Source organism: Triturus cristatus, chromosome 10 (assembly GCF_964204655.1).
Source record: "Triturus cristatus chromosome 10, aTriCri1.1, whole genome shotgun sequence".
NCBI lineage: Eukaryota > Metazoa > Chordata > Amphibia > Caudata > Salamandridae > Triturus > Triturus cristatus.
This window is the reverse complement of record NC_140593.1, coordinates 59460629-59469515: the sequence shown is the minus strand read 5'-3', so window position 1 is coordinate 59469515 and position 8887 is coordinate 59460629. Positions and strand designations below refer to the sequence as shown.

The 8887-nt window shown below is 55.0% G+C and overlaps 1 protein-coding gene across 1 annotated transcript in view; it reads left to right on the top strand.

Annotated features, from left to right (window-relative positions):
• Window positions 1–348: 348 nt before the first annotated feature.
• Window positions 349–8887, top strand: part of SCRN1 (secernin 1) — a 98313-nt gene continuing 89774 nt past the window's right edge. The window contains exon 1 of the mRNA XM_085630414.1: window positions 349–445. The gene's annotated coding sequence lies outside the window, so the exon portion shown is untranslated. The remainder of the gene's footprint in view (window positions 446–8887) is intronic.

Below are 8887 nucleotides of genomic sequence, written 5' to 3'. Positions count from 1 at the left end.
CTCCATGCCCTCAGGGTCCCTCCATCCTGCCTCGGTGTCCCTCCACTGATACCTCTCGTCCATACCCTCAGTGTCCCTCCATGCCCTTGGTGTCCCTCCGCTTTCCCCTCTCCTCCATGCCGTCAGTGTCCCTCCATCCTGCCTCGGTGTCCCTCCACTGATACCTCTCGCCCATGCCCTCAGTGTCCCTCCATGCCCTCGGTCTCCCTCCATCCTGCCTCGGTGTTCCTCCGCTCACGTGCCGCTCATGTCCCTTCTTAATACCCCTGACCCTCAGTGTCCTGACCTCCTTCCGGAGGACCCGGCAGGATGCAGGGAGGCCAGTGCGCCTGCGCACAGCATCCGAGGCAGCGAGAAGTGGGGACCAGCCGCGGGAGCGCGCTCCTAGGGCAGGGCCTCGAGGGCGCGCGGCCGGGGTAGGAGCGGTGCAGGGCAGCGGATACAGGTGAGGAAGGGCGGCGGGTACGGTGCTTATGGGCAGGTGGAGAGGGGACAGCGAGTATAGCGCCTCCTGTACCCAAAGAGCTTCTGTAAACCAACCCTGTGAGTGCAGAGCTCCAAAGAGACCCCGCATAGACAGCCCGGGACTCTCACCCCACGGTCCAGACGACCCTGTCCCTACCTCACCAGACATCCCTGTCCAATCATATTTATCTCCCACGCACGGTCAGACATCACTACCCCAGCAGAGCCCAAAGTACCCAGCCCTGACCTCTACTGAGGAGACATCCAGGCTACCCCTCCCCCAACTGAACAGCCATGCATGGCCCTTCTGCCCCGCTGTTTTTGCACTGCCCACTCAGCCTTCCTTCAACTTATCAGTCCTGCCTGCTGTGTACCCCATGCCCAGACACCCCTGCTCTACTCGTGCCCAGAAATCCCTGCTCTCCGGTGCTCAAGACATCCCTGCTCTACTGGTGTCCAGACACCCCTGCCCTCTGGTGTCCAGACACCCCTACCCTCCGGTGTCCAGACATCCCTGATCTCAGTTTTCAAGACATCACTTCTCTCTGTTGCCTAGACATATCTGCTGCCGCGGAGTCCATACATCCCTGCTCTCCCGGTGCCCAGACATCCCTGCTCTACTGGTGCCCACCCTGCTCTCCGGTGTCCAGACATCCCTGCTCTCTAGTGCCCAGACATCCCTGCTCTACTGGTGCCCAGACATCCCTGCTCTACTGCTGCCCACCCTGCTCTCCGGTGTCCAGACATCCTTGCTCTCGGGTTCCCAGACATCCCTCTCTCTGGTGCCCAGTCATATCTGCTGCCGCGGAGTCCAGACATCCCTGCTCTCCCGGTGCCCAGACATCCCTCTCGCTGGTGCCCAGACATCCCTGCTCTACTGGTGCCCTGACATCCCTGCTCTCCTGGTGCCCACCCTGCTCTCCGGTGTCCAGACATCCCTGCTCTCTGGTGCTCAGCTATCCCTGCTCTCCTGTGCCCGGACATCCCTGTTCTCAAGCGTCCAAACCCCCTGCTCTCCATTGTCCAGACACCCCTGCTCTCCGGTGTCCCGACACCCCTGCTCTCCGGTGGCAAGACACCCCTGCTCTCCGAGGTCCAGACACCCCTGCTCTCCTGTGTCCAGACACCCGTGCTCACTGGTGTCCAGACATCCCTGCTCTCTGGCATTCAAACGCCCCTGCTCTCTGGTCCCCATACATTCCTGCTGCCCCGGTGTCCAGACATCCCTGCTCTCCCGGTGCCCAGACATCCCTGCTCTTCAGGTGACCTGACAACCCTGGTGCCCCAGTGTCCAGACATCCCTGCTCTCCTGGTGCCCAGCCATCCCTGCTGCCCCGGTGTCCAGACATCCCTGCTGCCCCGGTGTCCAGACATCCCTGCTGCCCCGGTGTCCAGACATCCCTGCTGCCCCGGTGTCCAGACATCCCTGCTGCCCCGGTGTCCAGACATCCCTGCTGCCCCGGTGTCCAGACATCCCTGCTGCCCCGGTGTCCAGACATCCCTGCTGCCCCGGTGTCCAGACATCCCTGCTGCCCTGGCGCCCAGACATCCCTGCTGCCCCGGTGTCCAGACATCCCTGCTCTTCTGGTGCTCAGACATCCCTGCCGCCCTGGTGTCCAGACATCGCTATCTCTGGTGCCCAGACATCCCTGCTTCCCGGTGTTCAGACATCCCTGCTCTACCGGTGTATAGACAGCCCTGCTCTCTGGTGCCCAGGCACCCATGCTCTCTGGTGCCCAGGCACCCCTGCTCTCTGGTGTCCAGGCACCCCTGCTCTCCGGTGCCCGTACAACCCTGCTCTCTTGCTTTTCAGACATCCCTCTCTCTGGTGTCCAGACATCCCTGCTCTCACAGGGCCAAGATATCCCTACTCTCCGGTGTCCACACTTCCCTGCTCACCTGTGTCCAGACATCCCTGCTGCCCCGGTGTTCAGACATCCCTGCTCTGCCAGTGTGTAGACAGCCCTGCTCTGTGGCGTCCAAATCCCCCTGCTCTCTGGTGCCCGGGCAACCCTGCTCTCTGGTGCCCAGACAACCCTGCTATCTGGTGCCCAGACATCCCTGCTATCCAGTGCCCTGACATCCCTGCTATCCGGTGCCCAGACATCCCTGCTCTCCTGGTGTACAGACATCTCTCTCTCCAGTGCCCAGACATCCCTGCTGCCCCGGTGTTCAGAAATCCCTGCTCTCCAGTGCTCAAGACATCCCAGCTCTACTTGTGCCCAGACATCCCTGCTCACTGGCGTCCAAACCCCTCTGCTCTCGGGTGCCCAGACATCCCTGCTCTTCTGGTGTCCAGACATCCCTGCTCTCTGGTGTCCAGACATCCCTGCTCTCTGGTGCCCAGACATCTCTGCTACCCCGGCATCCAGACATCCCTGTTCTCTGGTGCCAAGACACTCCTGCTCTCCGGTGTCCAGACATCCCTGCTGCCCTGGCGTCCAGACATCACTACTCTCCGGTGCCCAGACATCCCTGCTCTCCAGTGCCTAGACATCCCTGCTGCCCTGGCGTCCAGACATCCCTACTCTCCGGTGCCCAGACATCCCTGCTCTCCAGTGCCTAGACATCTCTGCTGCCCTGGCATCCAGACATCCCTACTCTCCGGTGCCCAGACATCCCTGCTCCCAGATGCGCAAACATCTGTGCACTCCAGTGCCCGAATCTTCCTGCTGCCCCGGTGTCCAGACATCCCTCTTATCTCGGTGTCGACACCTCCCTGCTGCTCTGGTGTCCAGACATCCCTGCTCTCCGTTTCCCAGAAATCCCTGCTCTCCGTTTCCCAGACATCCCTGCTCTCCGGTTCCCAGACACCCCTGCTCTCCGGTGCCCAGACCTCCCTGCTCTCCGGTGCCCAGACATCCCTGCTCTCTGGTGCCCAGACATGCCTGCTCTCCTGGTGCCCAGACATCCCTGCTCTCCCAGTGCATACCCTGCTTGCTAGTGTCCAAACATCCCTGCTGCCCTGGTGCCCAGACACCCCTGCTGCCCTGGCATCCAGACATCCCTGCTCTCCAGTGCCCCAACATCCCTGCTCTCTGGTGCCCAGACATCTCTGCTGCCCCAGTGTCCAGACATCCCTGCTCTCCGGGTGCCCAGACATCCCTGTTTTCCCGGTGCCTAGACATCCCTACTCTCCGGTGCCCAGACATCCCTGCTCTCTGGTGCCCAGACATCTCCGCTGCCCTGGTGTCCAGACATCCTCCTTGTCCGGTTGTCCACACATCCCTGCTCTCCGGTGCCCAGACATCCTTGCTCTCACGGTGTCCAGACATCCCTCTTGTCCCAGTGTCCACATATCCCTGCTGCTCCGGTGTGCAGACATCCCTGCTGTCCGGTGTGCAGACATCACTGCTGTCTCGGTCTCAACACATCTCTGCGGTCCCGATGCCCAGACATCCCTCTCATTGGTGACCAGACATCCCTGCTCTCCGTCACCCAGACATTTGTGCTCTCTGGGGCCCAGACATCCCTGCTCTCCCGGTGTCCAGACCTTCCTCTTGTCCCGATGTCCACACATCCCTGCTCTCTGGTGCTCAGAGTTATCTGCTACCCTGGTTCCCAGACATCCATGCTCTCCCGGTGTCCAGACATCCATGCTCTCCCGGTGCCCAGACATCCCTGCTCTTCCAGTTCCCAGACATACTTGCTACAGCGCTTCTGTGAAGCACAGCTTCTGTCACACTAAATGTACTACACCCATTCTGTGAAGTGCAGCTACTTGCATACTAAATGTACTGCAGCCATTCTGTGAAGTGCAGCTACTTGCATACTAAATGTACTGCACCCATTCTGTGAAGTGCAGCTACTTGCATACTAAATGTACTGCAGCCATTCTGTGAAGTGCTGATACTGTCCTTCAGTAAGTGCACTGCGTACCTTCTGTGAGGCACTGGTCCTCTCCATGTAAATGTACTGCAGTCATTCTGTGAAGTACTGGCACTGTAATACTAAATGTACTGGAGTAATTCTGTTAAGCGCAGCTAGTCTCACACTAAATGTACTTCAGCTTATCTGTGAAATGCATCTGGTCTCACACTAAATGTACTACAGTCATTCTGTGAGGTCCTGCTACTTTCATGCTAAATGTACTGGAGTCATTCTGTTAAGTGCAGCTAGTTGCACGCTAAATGAACTGCAGCCATTCAGTGAATTGCTGGTACTCTCACACTAAATGTACTGCAGTAATTCAGTGATGCGCAGCTACTCTCATGCTAAATGTACTGCAGCCATTCGGTGAAGTACAGCTTCTCTCACACTAAATGTACTGCAGCCATTTTGTGAAGCACAGCTAGTCCCACACTAAATGTTCTGCAGCCATTCTGGTAAGTGCTGGTGCTCTCACACTAAATGTACTGCAGTCATTCTGTGAGGCGCAGCTACTCTCATGCTAAATGTACTATAGCCATTCTGTGAAGTGCAGCTAGTCGCACACTAAATGTACTGCAGCCATTCTGTGAAACACAGCTACTCTTACACTAAATGTACTAGAGCCATTCATTGAAGCGCAACTACTCACACTAAATGTACTGCAGTCACTCTGTAAAGTGCTTGCACTGTCATAGTAAATGTACTACTCTCCTTTTGTGAAGTGCTGGTACTGTAATGCTAAATGTACTGTGGCTCTTATGGGAAGCACCAGTACTGTCCAACTAAATGTACTGCACCCCTTCTGTGAAGTTTTGGTACCCCACTGAAGGTACTGCTCTCCTTCTGTGAACTGATGATATTTTCCATCTAAATGTACCGCTGTCTTTTTGGCAAGTGCTGGTACAGTGATAATAAATGTACTGCGCTCTGTGAAGTGCTGATACTGTCCTTCGGTAAGTTTGCTGCGTACCTTCTGTGAGGCGCTGGTCCTCTCCATGTAAATGTACTGCAGTCGTTCTGTGAAGTACTGCAACTGTCATACTAAAATTTACTGGAGTCATTCTGTAAAGCGCAGCTAGTCTCACCCTAAATGTACTTCAGCGAACCTGTAAAGCGCAGCTAGTCTCACACTAAATGTACTGCAGTCATTCTGTGATGTACTGCTACTGTAATACTAGATGTACTGGATTCATTCTGTAAAGCGCAGCTTTTCTCCCACTAAATATACTGCAGTCGTTCTGTGAAGTGCTGCTACTGTCATACTAAAGGTACTGGAGTCATTCTGTAAAGCACAGCTAGTTTCACACTAAATGTACTTCAGCTAATCTGTGAAGAGCAGCTAGTCTCACACTAAATGTACTGCAGTCATTCTGTGAAGTACTGCTACTGTAATACTAAATGTACTGGATTCATTCTGTAAAGCGCAGCTAGTCTCACACTAAATGTTCTGCAGTCGTTCTGTGAAGTGCTGCTACTGTCATACTAAAGGTACTGGAGGCATTCTGTAAAGCGCTGTCGCGCTCTCCGTTCCGGTTTCCTCGGGGCTGTGTCGATGCTTAAATGGGGCCCACCTCTGAATTGGCCCAAGTCTGGCTCACAAGGTCATACACAGACTTTTGGGGCAATTGAGCGGGGGGAGGAAAGGGTAGGGACAGCGGGGAGGGAGACCTGTGAGGGAGTCAAGGAAATACCATAAGCATCAGGAATATAACACCTTTTGTCAGTACTACTCACTATACTCCCTAAAACCCTGTTATTAACCCTTTCCTACCTGCAAAAGAAAAGAAGAGAGACCCAGCACATTGGAGGAGAGTTGCCAAGACGCCCGTAGGGCAATGCCGCGCCAAGGAGGTCCTGCTCAATCCAGGTCGGACCCTAATCAGGATTATGTTCGTGTTGTATCCTCGGCGCTCTCTCTCCTGTGTGCAGTACCAAAATAGACAACACAAAACAACGAGAAACAAAGTAACACACACACAAGCAATACAAGCAATATTGCAGGATGCTGCTTAATAATAGAAATGTGTCATGGCCTGTATTTCTCACGGCTGTCGGACAACCGGGTACAAAACTACATTTCCCACAGCGCACCGCTTCGCGAGCTCGCGGCTTGGGAAACCGCGCGTTTGCTGATTGGGCAGCTATTTAAGCCCCGCCCAGTCCAGGAAGCGGGGCTTGACAATCCAATTCGTTCCAGCACGCCAGGCGGACGGTGCTTCCCCGCCGGAGGTCGGGCGTGATAACTACGTTCCAGATTCACCCTGCGATCAAGCTGCTTCCAGAGAATTCAGTCAGTCCAGGACAGCGCCGGGCGGAAGGTGTTTCCCCGCCGGAGGTCGGGCGCTTGCTTCACTCTTGACGACATCGCGATAGGAACAGGTAGGGCTCCTCGGGAGCACGAGACCCTTGGTTCCTCACCAGCAAACTTCCCTTAGGAGAACAGAACCTGTTCGCCTTGTTACTAGGTACTTAGGCCCTGATACGCGTGCTTGAAAACGCGTAGTACAGCTTCCAAACCCTCCGTCAGAAAGAGTTGCACATTTCACGCTGTGCCTATAACAGCGTTGACTCGTATTGAGGATATTTGGAATCCTAGCTGCACGCTGTGAATTGAACAGCGTACCGGCCAGGAAAGACTTCAGTGGAGGACGACTCGACTGGACTCGCACTCGTACCGGTCCCTCCTATCACTTACCTGTTTTTACTTCCTTGAGTACATTGTGTCCGAGGAACTACAACATCCTTTTCCCCATTCCTGGAGGTAAGCTGCATTGGGGAAAACGATTGGGGTTCTCAAAAGAGGGTAGTAGGCATTGCAGGCCGGGGGACGTATACTGATGTCTGCCTGTGCTCCCTTCTAGTTGGTGCGACATTCCCCGAGGCCCCGACACCTCAGAGGCTCGTCGAAGATTCCAGCGCACTATCTTCCAGTCCAGTTCCTTCACTCCCTTCTCTCCCGGTGGGGCGCCAGTTCCCAGAGTAGTTGTTTCCTCTCTGGGGGAAGCCGCGCTATCGGGAGGAAGGACCTTTCTTCGAACATCGTCCCTGCTGTCTTCTAGTCAGGTTAGTGGTTTTTCAGGTAAGCTGCTAACACAGCCGCGACAGATTGTCAAGCCCACGTAGCTTAGATAGCCCGGGCGATGGATACTAATATAGTCCTACATTCCTTACTGGAGACCCTCGCAACCCTCCAGCAAGAGGTACATACTTCCCGCCTAGAAAGCCAAGAACTAAAAAAGGAACTGGGAACGTTGCGCAGGGAAGTGGCAGGCATATCCCGACAAGAGAAAGGGAAAAGGTCGTATATCAAGGATTGGACTCTTCCCCCCCCCCAAACCACCACGTCACCAGCATTAGGGGGAGGGGCGCAGGGTCCTGGACCCTTTGCAATGCCGACCGCACCCGCCACCCATGATGGCACAGCTCCCACTGTGCATGTCGTACAGACTCAAAGCATTCCCCTCGCTCCTCCTGAGCGATTCTTCGGGGATCCGAAGAGATTTGAAATCTTTCTAAACCAGAGTAGACTTCACTTCTTATGCAAACCAGCACTTTTCCAGGACGAGGAGGCGAAAACCTCCTTTATGATGTCGTACATGGGAGGAAGTGCCGCCAGTTGGACCATTCCATTAATGGAACGCAACGATCCAGTGCTCCATAATTTCCAGGACTTTTGCAAGGAAATGAGGAAATTATTTGACCGCAAATCACACACGATGACACTGGATAAAGAACTCCTCACCCTGCGACAGGGATCACAGGATTTGCTCACCTATATCACCACATTTAATCGCCTCGTGGTAGAAACCGATTGGCCCCCAGAGAAAAGGACGACGTTATTCTTTCAAGGCTTAAGGGGCGAATTAAAAGATGTCCTGTCCCAGGTGGTCCAGCTGCCGAATACCTGTGAGGAACTGATCGAGCTGACGGTACAGTTAGACCATCGTGTACAAGAACGAAAAGGAGAAAAAGGAAGAACCGAGATTCGTTTTCCGCCGCTGCGTACCAAGGCCGCCACGGACCTACCCCCAAAAGCAAACGAAGGGACAGAACCGATGCAAATAGGGGGGCTTCGAGGGCCCTTAACCTTAGAAGAGAAGGAGAAACGCCGGCAACAAAAGCTCTGCTTATATTGCGGAAAGAGCGGGCATTTTATCCGTGAGTGCCGGGCACGAGCCAACGCGTCTGAAAGGCCAACCCCTTCTCCTAAACAAGCAGCCGCTCTTCTTCCACCGACGGAAAACTGGAAGACCCAAGACTGAAGGAGACCTCTCCCTTGGGTCCAGAGACGGAAAAGGTCTCGGCATCACTTGCCAACACTATCCAGCCGTCTGTAGCACATCTGAATGTATGTATCACCTTATGGACCGGACCCACCACCACCGTGGAAGTGGCGGCCTTCTTGGATTCTGGAGCCACAGGGAATTTCATCGACCAGACCTATGCCCAAGCCATAGGAGTACAGACAATACGGAAGAAAGTCCCTGAGGTGGTAAAAGCGGTGGATGGGACACCCCTTACCTCAGGGCCGGTGCAATACCATACCGTTCCC